The sequence below is a fragment of the Symphalangus syndactylus genome, chromosome 6, assembly GCF_028878055.3.
Source record: "Symphalangus syndactylus isolate Jambi chromosome 6, NHGRI_mSymSyn1-v2.1_pri, whole genome shotgun sequence".
Lineage (NCBI taxonomy): Eukaryota > Metazoa > Chordata > Mammalia > Primates > Hylobatidae > Symphalangus > Symphalangus syndactylus.
Genome location: NC_072428.2, coordinates 134,306,401 through 134,321,480, shown reverse-complemented (window position 1 = coordinate 134,321,480; position 15,080 = coordinate 134,306,401). Strand labels below are relative to the sequence as shown.

The following is a 15,080-nucleotide window of genomic DNA, read 5'->3' as shown; positions in this document are numbered from 1 at the left end:
TTCCAAAAGGAATCATCAGTCATTGTGAAATGAATCAATTCTAGCCTTTCTAAGGATAGCAATAATTTAATCAAAGAGTTGTGATTGAATATCAAAGGGATCATCTCCTGATTGACCAATACGGCAAAGCTGTACAAGTAAAATATGCAACTATGTCGTTCTTTTCTAACAAGTAAAGCACTTAGATTCCCACAAGAAAATAAATTTTTTTCCAAGAGATAAATATTTTGAAACAAAAAGACTTGTAAAAAGACCTTTCTGTGAGCCACTGCAGAAACAATTAGGAAACACTAGAGATATTTTGAAACAAATGTCTAGAGAGCTCATCAGAATTTGAAAGGACTGTGAGAATACATCTCCTCCAGTGCACAGAAATATGTGACAGGCTTTGAAGCTGTTTAGCTGAAATTGACATGAGCTCCCATTGGAAGCTTTTTTGAAAACATTCTGGCCCCAAACAACTGTTTTATTTTTTATAGTTCTCATTATTTCCAAGGGCACCCAATCTAGACAGTGGTGAACTTTCTGCTGGATCTAGGAGCAATCACACTTTTCAGGGCTGGCACCATGACAAAGGAGCACTGAGCAAAGTAGAGAGGAACGTTGGCACTAGGAGCAGGTGCCCCAGCTTCCTTTATCTTATAGTAATAAAAAAGAGTCATACGTTAGACATGATTCTTCTGGGATCTTTAGAATGTCCTTTGATCCTGTATTTCCCACAGTAATATGCACATTGTATTAGTCCATGCTCACATTGCTGTAAAGAACTACCTAAGACTGGGTAATTTATGAAGAAAAGAGGTTTAACTGACTCACAGTTATGTAGGCTTACCAGGAAGCATGACCAGGAGGCCTCAGGAAACTTACAATCATGGTGGAAGGTAAAAGGGAAGCAGGCACCTTCTTCACATGGCAGCAAGAGAGAATGAGAGTGATGGGGGACGTGCCGCAGACTTTTAAGCCATCAAATATCATGAGAAGTCATTCACTACCACGAGAACAGCAAGGGGGAAGCCCACTCCCATGATTCAGTCACCTCCCACCAGGTTCCTCCACCAACATTGGGAATTACAATTCAACATGCGATTTGGGTGGGAACCTGGAGTCAAATCGTATCACACATCCTAGTTCTGTGTAAGGCTTTCTCTGGTAAGGGGGCCTTCAGCATGATGAGGGCAGGGCTCTTAACCTTCCTGAGATAACTTTTGATCCAGTCTGCATGTAATATGCCATTACTTATTTATATGGTTACACATCACTTTGACTTTTGAAGTAATTATTTTTGTAAACTTCATTAAAAAAAAAAACTTCATGGAATATGCAAAGCAATAAAGTTGAAACACAAAGTGTTTCATCAATTACCTGTTGTAAAAGTGCTAATTCATGGGGTCTTCTGATAGGTAACATTGCCTCATTAAAACTTAATAAAAATAAATGTGACATCATGTTGACTTGAAGAAAAGTGGGTAGATATCATTCACAGAGAGGCTCCCTGCCTTCCTCCGTGCTGTTGTCTGTGAAAGAGCCCTGAGGTCAGGGTTATTTTGTCAGTCATGGCTACAAAGGGACAGGGTGAAGGTGGGCTTGCAGAAAGAGAATATGCAGACACTTATTCGGGGGCAGCTCACTTCTTGGGTTAATGGGAGTAAGCAAGTTTTTGTAAAGAAACTTGTCAAGGTCCTCATGTGTGGCCCCGTGGCTTGATCTCTACCTATCTCCACCCACTCTAAGTACATGATGCCAGAAGTTCTAAAAGTAGTTGGATTTATCTGTTACCAGTTTGCAATATTTCACACGCCATTCTAATGTTAAAAAAAAATTGTATGAATGATACCTAGGTACCGATCACCCAGGAGTGAAACTTTTCAAATATTACTGAAGCTACCTATATTTACAGTCTTTTATTTCATAGCAATATGCTATGAATATTCTTTGACTTGTGTCTTGTACAAGAGTTTCTCTGGGATATATACAGTTGGCAGTAAAATAGCTGTGTCATAGATAATCACATCTTCATCTTTATGAGATACACCGTATTGCTCTGCACAGTGGTCGTACCAATGTGCACTCAGCCCAGGAATACATATGAAGTTCCCCTGCTCCATATCCTCAACAATTCTTGCTATTATCAAACTTAACCATTTTTGCCAGCCTGATGAGTGTAAATGATGTTTTTGTGGTCTCTGCTGATAAGGATAAGCATCTTTTTCATGCTGGTTTCTTCTTCTGTGAATTGCTACTTTCTTTTGCCTATTTTTCCATTGGGATGTTAATTCCTAGAAGTTCTGAAGACTCTTTTTCCTGGCTGTACTTTGGCTTTTCAATTTGTTTATGGTGTTTTTATATGAACAGAGTTTATTGAGTTAAATGCAGTCAAAATGTATCAGATTAGTCATTTTTGTGTAAGTTATCTTTCTATTCCTCATGGTCATAAAATTCTCTCATTTAAGTTTCGCGTTTAGGTCTTTTCTCTCACCTGAAATTGATTTTTGTATATGATATGAGATAAGGATCTAGTTTTTTTAAAGATAATGGGCCGGGCGCGGTGGCTCACGCCTGTAATCCCAGCACTTTGGGAGGCCAAGGCGGGCGGATCACAAGGTCAGGAGATCGAGACCATCCTGGCTAACATGGTGAAACCCTGTCTCTACTAAAAAATACGAAAAATTAGCCGGGCGTGGTGGCGGGCGCCTGTAGTCCCAGCTACTCGGAGGCTGAGGCAGGAGAATGGCGTGAACCCGGGAGGCGGAGCTTGCAGTGAGCCGAGATCGCGCCAGTGAACTCCAGCCTGGTCGACAGAGTGAGACTCCGCCTCAAAAAAAAAAAAAAAAAAAAGATAATGAATTGCCCTAACATCATTTCTTAATCCTTTTTCCAGTGATTTGCAGGGTAGCACAGGTGTTCATATGTATGGGTATGTTTCTCGGATCTGTTTTGTTCCATTGGCTTACATACTTCTTCCTGTGCTGGAGCCACACTGCCTTCATTACCATAGCTTTATAATAAATATTGAAATGTGCTAAGTTGAGTCCTCAGACCTTGTTCTTCAAAATTGTCACTCTGTTCCCGGCATTTTGCTCTTGCTTGTTTGTTTGAGACGGAGTCTCACACTGTCGCCTGGGCTGGAGTGCAATGGCGCAATTTTGGCTCACGGCAACCTCCGCCTCCTGGGTTCAAGTGATTCTCCTGCCTCGGCTCCTGAGTAACTGGGATTACAGACGACTGCCACCACACCCAGCTAATTTTTTTTTTTTTTTTTTTTTTTGCATTCTTAGTAGAGACAGGGTTTCACCAGGTTGACCAGGCTTGTCTTGAACTCCTGACCTTGTGATTCACCCACCTCGGCCTCCCAAAGTGCTGGGATTACAGGCCTGAGTCACCACACTCAGCCTGCTCTTCTTTATAAATTTTAGAAGTAACTTGACAAGTGCCTCTCTCACACAATTCTATTATAATTTTTACTGCAATTACATTTAATGTCTAGATTAATTTGGGAAGAATCGAAAAATTGGGGAAGAAAATGTCTACATGAAATTGAGTCTTCCCATCCACAAATTTAGTTTAGCTCTCTATTTACTTAGAACTTTTAAATTCCTTTCAATAATTTTATAATTTTCTCTATAAACATCCTATGCATTTTTATAAGATTTATTTCTATAAACCCTATATTTTGTGTCCTAGTATAAATTATACTTTAAAAATTACATTTTCTGTTTGTTGGTGATATATAGACATATAATTCATTTTTGTCTATTTTAATGTTAATATATTGATGAACATTTATTATATCTGAAAATGTGACTATAGAGTCACTTGGTTTTCTATACACAATCGTGTTTCTGTTAATAATCAAGTTTTCTTCTGCAGTCTGTGACAAATAGAATTAAATTACTATAATGGACTGAAATGGTGGCTTTTTTAAAAAAAAAAAAAAAGCCTTTTTGTTGGTTTCCTCATGTAACAAAGTGCAGAGGTAAGTACCTATAGGGCAAGGTTTCTATTATTTCCTCAGCCTTTGCCTCAAAATCTAAGATATCTGTTGCAACTCCAGGTGTGTTGTGCCCAGTGGGCATCAGAAGAGAGGAAAGGGAAGGGAGCAGGAAGGGTCTGTAACAGGAATCAGAGACTTCAGGGATTCCCGGCATTCTCAGCAACCCTTCTTGTGTCTCATCTTTTGCCTCAGTGGCCAGAATTGTATCACATAGCCACCCTAGCTTCAAGGGAGGCTACGTGTGCAATTTTTTATCCAACTACATTGTCACTCCAAATAAAACTGAGGTTCCATCAGTAAGGAAGAAGAGAATGACTAGGAGTCTGCTCTTCTGTCAAAAAATGCCTTTGCTTCATTCATCATCTTGAACATTTTATCTATGTGTATCATAAAAAATTTAGTTTTCTTTCAGCCATATTCATATGGATTGCTGTTGTTTCTGTTGAAAAACCTACAATCAATGAAATTAATTCTGATTTGTTTATAATCTGTCACGTTTTCTAGACCTTATGTTTTGCTTTGACATTCTAAAGTTTTACAACAATATGTTTACATGTAACCTTTCTTTTGTTCTAGTTGCTTTTTATTCAATCTGATAATTGGTATAGTTCATCAATTCTGAAAATTCTTAGCCATTTATCTTCGATTGCTTCCCCTCCATTTTTTTCTATTCTTTTCTCCTTGAACTGTTAGTAAACATATTAGGCCTCATCATCTCTTTTCCTTGTTTATTCTTTGTGCATTCTAGTTTTTTTTTGTTTTTTTTTTTTTCATCTTTCTTTTCACTATTTCTGTCTTTGGCTGTTTCTAATCTGCCATTTAATGATTGGGTTTTGAATTTCATAGATTGTATTTTTCACTCTTTTTTATCTCAAAAAATTTAAGACCACATCTTGTTGCCAGTGTTTTAATTATATATTTAATTTTTTAAATAAGCAGATTTTTAAAATATCAGATATTGAGGTGAATTATTTATTACATTGTTAAAGATGTCATAATTTAATTGATAGGAGTTTTTTTAGATATTTAAAAATTGGGGCCTATTATAATAAATGGTATCTTATATTGGGTGGAATACAGTATGGTATTTGAGCATTCTAGTTTCTTCATCTCTTTTTTGACCTAATTCTGCTATTTTCCCTTTATTTCTTGAGAGGGAGTCTCAAATTTTCTGTTTCCAATTATTTTTAACATTTATTTTAGGTTCACAGGTACATGTGCAGGTTTGCTATATAGGTATATTGCATGTCACAGGGGTTTTATATACAGATTATTTTACCACCCAGGTAATAAGCATAGTATCCAATAGGTAATTTTTCAATCCTTACCCTCCACCGTCAACTAGACATTGGTGTCTGTTCCCTTCTTTGTGTCTATATGTACTCAGCATTTAGCTTCCACTTATAAGTGAGAACATGTGGTATTTGGTTTTCTGTTTTTGTGTTAGTTCAGTTAGGATAATGGCCTCCAGCTCCATCCATGTTGCTGCAAAGGGCATGGTCTTGTTCTTTTTATGGCTGCATGATATTCCATGGTGTATATGTACCACATTTTATTTATCCAGTCTACTGTTGATGAGGATTTAGGTTGATTCAGTGTCTTTGCTATTGTGGCTAGCACTGTGATGAGCATACATGTACGTGTTCTTTATGGTAGAATGATTATATATTTCTTTGGGTATATACCCAATAATGGGATTGCTGGGTCAAATGGTAATTCGCTTTGAGTTCTTTGAAAAATCGCTCAACTGCTTTCCACTGTGGCTGAACTAATTTCCATTCCCACCAGCAGTATATGTGTTCCTTTTCTCTTCAGCCTCACCAGCATCTATTAATTTTTTGACTTTTTGATAATACTGCTATTTTTAAATATTTCTTTTATTCTCACTCGTGATAGACACTTTATCCCGTGTTTTATATATTTGGTTGTCTTTTTTTCCTGTGGAAATATGTAGAAGGTTAGGTTAAGCATGTTCTTTGACATAGGATTTTAAGTTGCTTCTGCCAGTGCCCTGAGGTATAACCAATCCTGGAACACTTAGCTATCTTGGTATAAGGTTTTCCTGAAGACGCTTTCATTGTTAATTAAAACCACAAGGAATTGAGGTGTCTTTTTTAGTTTTTGCATCTGTGAAAGCCCAGGCTGATAGAGAGATGTTTCCTTGTTCTGAACCTTTTCTGGCAGACCAGTTATTTCCTAGTTGCTATGGTCTGAAGGTTTATGCCCCCGCCCCCAATTCGTATGTTGAAACTTAATCATCAATGTGATGTTATCAGGAGATGGAGACATTGGGAGGTGACTAGATCATGAACCCTTGTAAATGGGATTAATGCCCTTATAAAAGAGGCCTGAGAGAGACACTTGCCTCTTCCACCACTCAGTAAGAAGGTACCATCTATAAACCAGGCAGTGGACCCTCCAGATGCCAAATCTGTGGTGCCTTGATCTTGTAATTCACCTCCAGAACTGTGAGCAATAAATTTGTGATGTTTGTAAGCTATCTAGTTTATGGTATTTTATTAGAGCAACCCAAATAGACTAAGACACAAGTCTACCCTTCTGTTAAAGATGTAGCAGTGAATTTATATAGAACCTCAGTCCTAACTCTTACTTTGTCAAGGCCCGACATGTTGATTCTTGATTGACATGTATCTGAAAAGAAAAGCATCTTAGTTAAGGAAAGAAGTCAACATTCTCTGTGCAGGTGCCCTGTTTTCCAGCTCCTTCAATTTTATACCACTGAAGAGTTTATTTTCTTGCGAGCTTAGCATGTTAGTTACAGAACATTTATAATAAATTATGTATTATGTCTAAGAGTCTGGTATCAGGAGAATTTCAGGATATATGGGCTACCGTATGGCCAGAATGGAAATCTTCCACATCTCCTAGTTGAGGTTGCTTGAGTAGGACACTTGTAGCATCAGGGAACCCTCTGAAGGGGAAAAGTTAACAGCAAAGGCTCTAGCAAGGTTTTTCAGAGGCCACAATTATATTTTGAAGTGAGTCTACTCAAACTTTGACTCATGGAAACATAAATACAAATCATTATTGTAAACATTCCAACACTCATATTTTCACCTTTGGGAAATCTGAATTCCAGACTTACTCTGATTTTTGAAGTTCTAAATGGAGCCACTGCTCATCCTAATCATTAACCCTAGAATCCTGCCCCTTTTTGTATATTTTTCAGAACCCAGCACACTGGATTTTGCCTCCTGATAGCTTCATCCTCCCCATTCTCTTGTCTCCCTACTCAGCCATGTTCCATACTCTAAATATTCCCAGAACAAAGATTCTCTTCAATAATTTACTAAAACTCCTCCAGTCTTTCAAAGTCTCCTGCCAGGAGATAGCTACTTAATCTGATTTATAAATTTGTGTTAATGGGTGTTAATAGCTCAAAGTTAGGTTTCCTTCCTAGATAATCCGGGTGAATTTAGCAGGGTGTATTTAGGTTGATATTCCATGTAATACCTATACAGTCAAGTGGCAGTATACTCTATGTATGGGTTTGTGGTATTTCCAGAAGTTTTTGACTTTTCACAAAGGATGGGAACAATAATCAGAATTGTAATATTAATGTTCATATGATATTTCACATTTTTAAAAAGTCTTAAATATTACAATAGTGACAGGTTGGATTGTCTGTATTTTTCAGAAATGGAAATAGTAATTAAAATCTGTAATTGGCCTAAATTTACATAATTATGGATTAATGCACTCAAAATTTGAAATCAAGTCTTCAATACTATTTATGTTTGTTTCCAATTAGTAAGTGAAGGACTTATATAAAATAAGTTGATGTTTAAAAAATTTAAATATGGAATAAAGAGAATGTAAATTTTGGATAAAGAGAAGATAGGAGGAAGGTAACTAGATGAGAAAGCAAAGGTGATACGAAAGAGAAGATAATGGCACAGAATGGAAAGTAATGGCAAGAAAAGTGAAATTCTGAGGGATAGAACTTTTAACTTTTCTATACTTTTGCCTAAGGAAAATATTAAATGGAGTTGCTTTCCATTTGCCCAGGCCCCTTTATATAGCACTCATATTGAGACTGAAATTATGTATTCATTGTTCTTTCTTTTATGTTTTTTTCAAAGAAATATAGAAGTAAATTACAAGGAAATAACTTCTCAGCATTGACTAAAAGAGACTCAACTCTTTTAACCTAGGGAAAAGAGTTTTGAAAGAGAGAAATTATGAGAAAACAGTTTGAAAAGATTTTTCATCTCTATGAAAATAAAAAAGCTATAATAAGCATATACAGGTACCATGGTTTTCTGCAGGAGTTTTCTATGAAAATTTTTAAGTGCCATCCTAACAAGGGAACATTTCATGCATCTGTAAAATTACACTTGCTAGTAATGCATTTTCAGTGAGAAATGCTTTTAATTCTCACTCCACTGCAACTCACAAAGTGATTGTAGGCAGTTGTCATAGTATAGCTATAGCTATTCCCACTTAGGTTATAACCTCTTGTGAGCTAGTGCCACTAATGTGTGAGATGTTTCGTGTTTTTAGATGTCTTTGTTATTATATTAATTATTGATTTTCCAGACTAGTGCTTAAAAAAGACACTCTGAAACTGTGACATCAGTATTTCTTGTCTGAGTCAAGGACGATGTCTTTCATACTGTAAGTCTTCTATAATCAATAACTTACTCTGAATTGAATTAAATATGTTAACATTTTTCTAGAAAAAAAAAAGATGCATTACAGATCACAAGTGACAATAAAATTAGCAATAGCAATCTTTTCCCCTCTGGTCCTTCCTAAAATAGATGCTAGCTGAGGTCTTCCACCCCCAAACCCTTTTCTTGAGTTAACGAGTTGGTGAAATGATTGCATTTTATCACATTTATGATGCCATTGATTGTAAGATATGTATTATTTTATGTATACTAAGAAAAAATATACTAATTATAATTGCAGATACAGGAAAATATCCATGTTAGAACTGATGAAATTTGATAGATCAAATCGAATAGAAAATTAAGTTCCTTATAGACTCTGTATATTAGACCTTTGCCAGATGCATAGTTTGCAAATATTTCCTCCCTTTCTGTAGGTTATTTACTCTCTTGACAGTTTCTTTTGCTCTGTAGAAGCTCTTTAGTTTCATTAGGTCCCATTTGTCAATATATGGTTTTGTTGCAATTGCTTTTAGTGTCTTCGTCATGAAATCTTTGCTGGATTCTATGTCTAGAATGGTATTTCCTAGGTTATCCCCAGGATTTTTATAGTTTTAGTTTTTAGATTTAAGTCTATACTCCATCTTGAGTTGATTTTTGCATGTAGTGTAAGGACGGGGTCCAGTTTCAGTCTTCTACATATGGCTAGCCAGCTACCCCAGCACCATTTATTGAATAGGGAGTCTTTTCCCCATTGCTTGTTTTTGTCAGCTTTGCTGAAGATCAGATGATTATTGGTGTGTGGTATTACTTCTGGGCTCTCTATTCTGTTCCTTTGGTCTATGTGTCTGCTTTTGTACCAGTACCATGCTGTTTTGGTTACTGTACCCTTGTAGCATAACTTGAAGTCAGGTGATGCCTCCAGCTTTGTTCATTTTGCTTAAGAATGCCTTGGCTATTCAGGCTGTTTGTTTGGTTCCATATGAACTTTAAAATAGTGTTTTCTAATTCTGTGAAGAACATCATTGGTAGTTCAATAGGAATAGCATTGAATCTCTAAATTGCTTAGGACAGTATGGCCATTTTAACAATATTGATTCTTTCTATTTATGAGCATGGAATCTTTTTCCATTTGCTTGTGTCATCTCTGATTTCTTTGAGCAATGTTTTGTAATTCTCATTGTAGAGATCTTTCACCTCCCTGGTTAGCTGTATTCCAAGCAAAAAACAAACAACCTTGTTAAAAAGTAGACAAAGGACATGAACTGACACTTTTCGAGAGAAGATATACATGTGGCCAACAAGCATATGAAAAAAATGCTGAACACCACTATTCATTAGAGAAGTGCAAATCAAAACCACAGTGAGATACCATCTCACACCAGTCAGAATGACTATTATTAAAAAGTCAAAAAATAAAAGATGCTGGCAAGGTCACAGAAAAAAGGGAATGCTTTATACTCTGCTGAGGAAGTGTAAATTAGTTCAGCCATTGTGGAAAGCAGTGTGGAAATTCCTCAGAGAATTTAAAACAGAATTACCATTTGACCCAGTGATCTTATTTTTGAGTATATACCCAAAATAATATAACTATTTCTGTCATAAAGACACATGCATATGTTCACTGCAGCACTATTCACAATAGCAAAGACATGTAATCAACCTAAATGCCCATCAACAGTAGACTGGATAAAGAAAATGTGATAAATAAACACCATGGAATACTATGCAGCCATAAAAAAGAACAAGACCATGTCTTTTATGGGAACATGGATGGAGCTGGAGACTATTATCCTTAGCAAACTAACACAGGAACTGAAAACCAAATAACACATATTCTCACTTACAAGTGGGAGCTAAATGATGAGAACTTATGAACACAAAGAAGGAAACAACAGACACTGATGTCTACTTGAGGGGGGAGGGTGGGAAGTGGGAGAGGAGCAGAAAAGATAACTATTGTGTACTAGGCTTAGTACTTGAGTAATGAAATAATATGTAAAACAAACCCCCATGACATGTGTTTATTGATGTAACCTTCATATGTATCCCTAAACCTAAAAGTTAAAAAAAAAAAAAAAAAAAAGGCCGGGCGCGGTGGCTCACGCTTGTAATCCCAGCACTTTGGGAGGCCGAGGCGGGCGGATCACGAGGTCAGGAGATCGAGACCACGGTGAAACCCCGTCTCTACTAAAAATACAAAAAATTAGCCGGGCGTGGTGGCGGGCGCCTGTAGTCCCAGCTACTCGGAGAGGCTGAGGCAGGAGAATGGCGTGAACCCGGGAGGCGGAGCTTGCAGTGAGCCGAGATCGCGCCACTGCACTCTAGCCTGGGCGACAGAGCGAGACTCCGTCTCAAAAAAAAAAAAAAAGAAAATGTGATACATATGAACCATGGAGCACTATGCATCCATTAAAAAGAATGAGATCATGTCTTTTTTGCATTAACATGGATGGAGCTGGAGGTCATTATCCAAAGCAAACTAATGTAGGAACAGAAAACCAAATAACGCACCAAGTATTCTCACTTATAAGTGGGAGCTAAACAATGAGAATACATGAACACAAAGAGTGGAACAGTAGACACTGGGGCCCACTTGAGGGTGGGATTAGGGAGAGGATCAGAAAAAATACCTATCGGGGCCATGCTTATTACCCAGGTGATAAAATAATCTGTACACCAAACCTTCATAAAACGCAGTTTACCTATACAGCAAACCTGACCATGTACCCCTGAACCTAAAATAAAAGTGAACAGTGAAAACTAAGAAACAGAAAGATTCCTGAATGTCTTTTGATGGATTGTTAGACTTGGTCTAAAAGATCCTTTCAGGGTTATCTGATTCTATAGGAAAGTTAAGCCCTTCATTGTTTTTGATGATTTTGCAACTCTGTTTAGTTAGAAGCTAACTTGTAAGGGGCTGATTGTAATGTAAATGATTACTGTTTGTATAAGTCAAATGAGTTTTTGTTCTGTTAAAATGCAGTGGATTCTCACCCTATAGAATTGGCCAGTTTCCTATTCATTAGCAAACTCATGTCAGCATTCCCAATTATCTGTAGATGTGCCTGTCCTTTGTAGAGTCTCCTTGAAGCAGTTTTTTTTTTATTTACAGGTTTTCTCATTAATTAATGACTTAAATAAAATATCTGTCATGTTCATTTTATATTTGTATGAGCCATTATTTTACCTTTTAAAAACTGTTTGTTAACAAACCAAATTGCAGTCACTCATGATATTTTAAGGATCACAAACTGTTGCAGTCTTTTTTAAAAACTGTGTTTTGTTATTGCAAAATACCATTTAACTTCCAAGTAGAGGTCAGTGGTAGCCCTGGAAACAAAGGGCTGGTTATGTCACTTCCGTATTTGTGTACTGGGAAGAGGTCTCACAAAGAGCTATGCTGTGCTATCTTTGTCTAAAAAGGATCATGGCCATGACTTTGAGCCAAGGTAAGCAAGAGGAATCAGACCGGTATGATCTTCTAGGAGGCAAGCGTTGATTCTAGTTCTAGTGAACTAAGCTAGAAAGAAATGATATCTGTTTTTTTAAACATTTTTTGAGATATAATTCATATATCATACAATTCACTCATTTAACATGTATAGTCAATAGTATTTAGTAGGCCGGGTGCCGTGGCTCACGCCTGTAATCTCAGCACTTTGGGAGGCCAAGGCGGGCGGATCACGAGGTCAGGAGATCAAGACCATCCTGGCTAACACGGTAAAACCCCGCCTCTACTAAAAATACAAGAAATTAGCCAGGTGTGGTGGCAGGTGCCTGTAGTCCCAGCTACTCGGGAGGCTGAGGCAGGAGAATGGCGTGAACCCGGGAGGCGGAGCTTGCAGTGAGCTGAGATTGTGCCACTGCACTCCAGCCTGGGCCACAGAGCAAGACTCCATCTCAAAAAAAAAAAAAAAAAAATAGTATTTAGTATATTAAAATATGTGTACAGTCATCACCAAATTTAGAAAGTTCATCTTTTCAAAAAGAAACCATGTATCCTTTAGCTGTCACCCTCACATCCCCGCCATACCTTTTTGCTCTAGCCCTAAGCAACTACTGCTCTGTTTCCTATCTCTAGATATTCTAGTCTTTCATATGAATTGAATCATGTAATATAGGGATTTTTGTGACTGACTTCTTTCACTTAGCATAACATTTTTAAGGTTCGTCAATGTAGAAATTTGTCAGTATTTCATTCACTTATATGGCTGCATAATATTCCACCATATGGTTATACCACATTTTATCTATTTGGCAATTAATGGGCATTTGAATTGCTTCCACCTTTTGCCTATTGTAAGTAATGCTGCTGTAGATACTCGTACAAATTTCTGTGTAGACATGTCTTCATTTTTGAGGGGTATACACCTAGGAGTAGAGTTTCTGGGCATTATTGTATCTTTATGTTTAATTGCTGAAGAACTTCCAGACTGTTTTCCAAAGGGACTACACCATTTTCTATTCCTACCAACAGTGTATGAGAGTTCCAATTTTGCCATGTCCTTGTCAACACTTATTTTTATCTCACTTTTTGATTCTAGCCAATCTGGCGTGTGTGAAGTGATATCTCACTGTGGTTTTGATTTGCATTTCCCTGATGAATAATGATGTGGAATATATTTTCAAGTACTTCTTGGCCATTTGTATACCTTTCATGCAGATTCTTGAGCCATTTTTTAATTGAGCTATTTGTCTTTTAATCATTGAGTTGTTAGAGTTCTTTATGTATTCCAGATACAAGTCCTTTATGAGATATATGATCTGCAAATATTTTCTTCTATTTTGTGGGCTCTCTTTTTGCTTTCTTAATGGTGTTCTTTAAAGCAAAAAGAAAAACTTCTAATGTTAACAAAGCCTTATTTCTTTCACTTGTTACTTATGCTTTTTGCATCATATCTAAGAATTGGTTGTCAAATCCAATGTCATGAAAACTTATTCTTACATTTTCTTTTAAGAATTTACAGTTTTTGTGCTTACATTTAGGTTTTGGATCTGTGTTGAATTAATTTTTATATTTAAGTAATTTTGTGTAATTACAGCTAGGATTCTAATAGAGATTGTGTTGATTCTGTAGAGTATTTTGGAGAGTATAGCCATCTTAACAATGTTGCCTTCTAATCCATGAACATGGAACACTTTTCATTTATTTAGATCTCATTTAATTTCTTTTCATGTTCTTTTTAAATAGTATAAGTTGTGTACTTTTGTTACATTATTTAGTATTGTTTTTATGCTGCAGTGAATGGAATTCATTTTATTTGGGGATTAATTCCAAGTGTATAGAAATACAATTGATTTCTGCAATTTTTCTTGTATCCTACAACCTTGCTGAACTTATTCCTTAGGACTAATGGATTTTTAGCAGATTTCTTAGGAGTTTCTATATACAAGATCACGATTTCTGCAAATAGAAGTACTTTTACTTTTCAAATCTGGATGCTTTTTCTTCCTTTTTCTTGCCAAATTGCCCTGGCTAGAGCCTCAGGTACAATATTGAATAAAAGTATTGAGAGTGTACATCTTTGTTGTGTTCCTGATCTTAGGAAGAAAGCATCTAGTTTTCTGTTCTTAAGAATGATGTTAACTGTGGGCTCTTCATGGATGTCCTTTATTAGATTAAGGGGGTTATTTGCTATTTCCAGTTGTTGAGTGGTTATATCATGAAAGTGTGTTGGATTTTGTATCTTTCTGCATCTGTTGAAATGAACATTTGATTTTAAAACTTCCATTGATATGTTTTACATTAATTGAATTTCAGATATTAAATCAAACTTGCATCCCTGGAATAAATCCCACTTGGTCATAATGTATAATTATTGTTATATGTTGCTGGATTTGGTTTCTGACTATTTTGTTGAGGATTTTTGCATCCATATTCCTAACAGACATTGTTCTGTGGCTTTTTCTTCTTGTGATGTCTTTGTCTGGTTTTAGTATCAGGATAATACTGAGATCTGCTCTTAAGGTTCAGGTATTCAAGAGAGAAACTGGGGAAGTCAGCCAAGGCAGCAACAACAACCCAATTAGAGTTAGCAGGCAAGATGCAGAATGTGGGGTACATGACATAGAGGGAATTTTACAGTGTAGAAAATTTTTATGTTTGACAGTATATTTGAAGATAGACAGATGATAGATAGATGATAGATAGATAGATAGATAGATAGATAGATAGATAGATAGCAGACAGACAGACTTAGAATGGGTGTTGTTTGATAGGTAGATGAAAAAAATTGACAATATTTGTTAAAATTTTCAAAAGTTTTCAGATTTATCAGTTCCCTATTGCTGCTGTAACAAATTACCACAAACTTAGTGGCCTAAAACAACACAAAGTCATGATTTTACAGTTTGGAGGACAGTCAAAAATGAGTCTCATGAGACTAAAATACAAGCACTGGCAGAGCTTCATTCCTCCTGGAGGCTGTAAGAGGGAAGTTTTTTCTAACCCT

The 15,080-nt window shown here is 36.5% G+C and overlaps 1 protein-coding gene across 8 annotated transcripts in view; it reads left to right on the top strand.

Moving 5' to 3' along the window:
• TPK1 (thiamin pyrophosphokinase 1) overlaps window positions 1-15,080 on the top strand; it is a 393,588-nt gene that overhangs the window by 299,906 nt on the left and 78,602 nt on the right. The gene's annotated exons all lie outside the window — the stretch shown is intronic.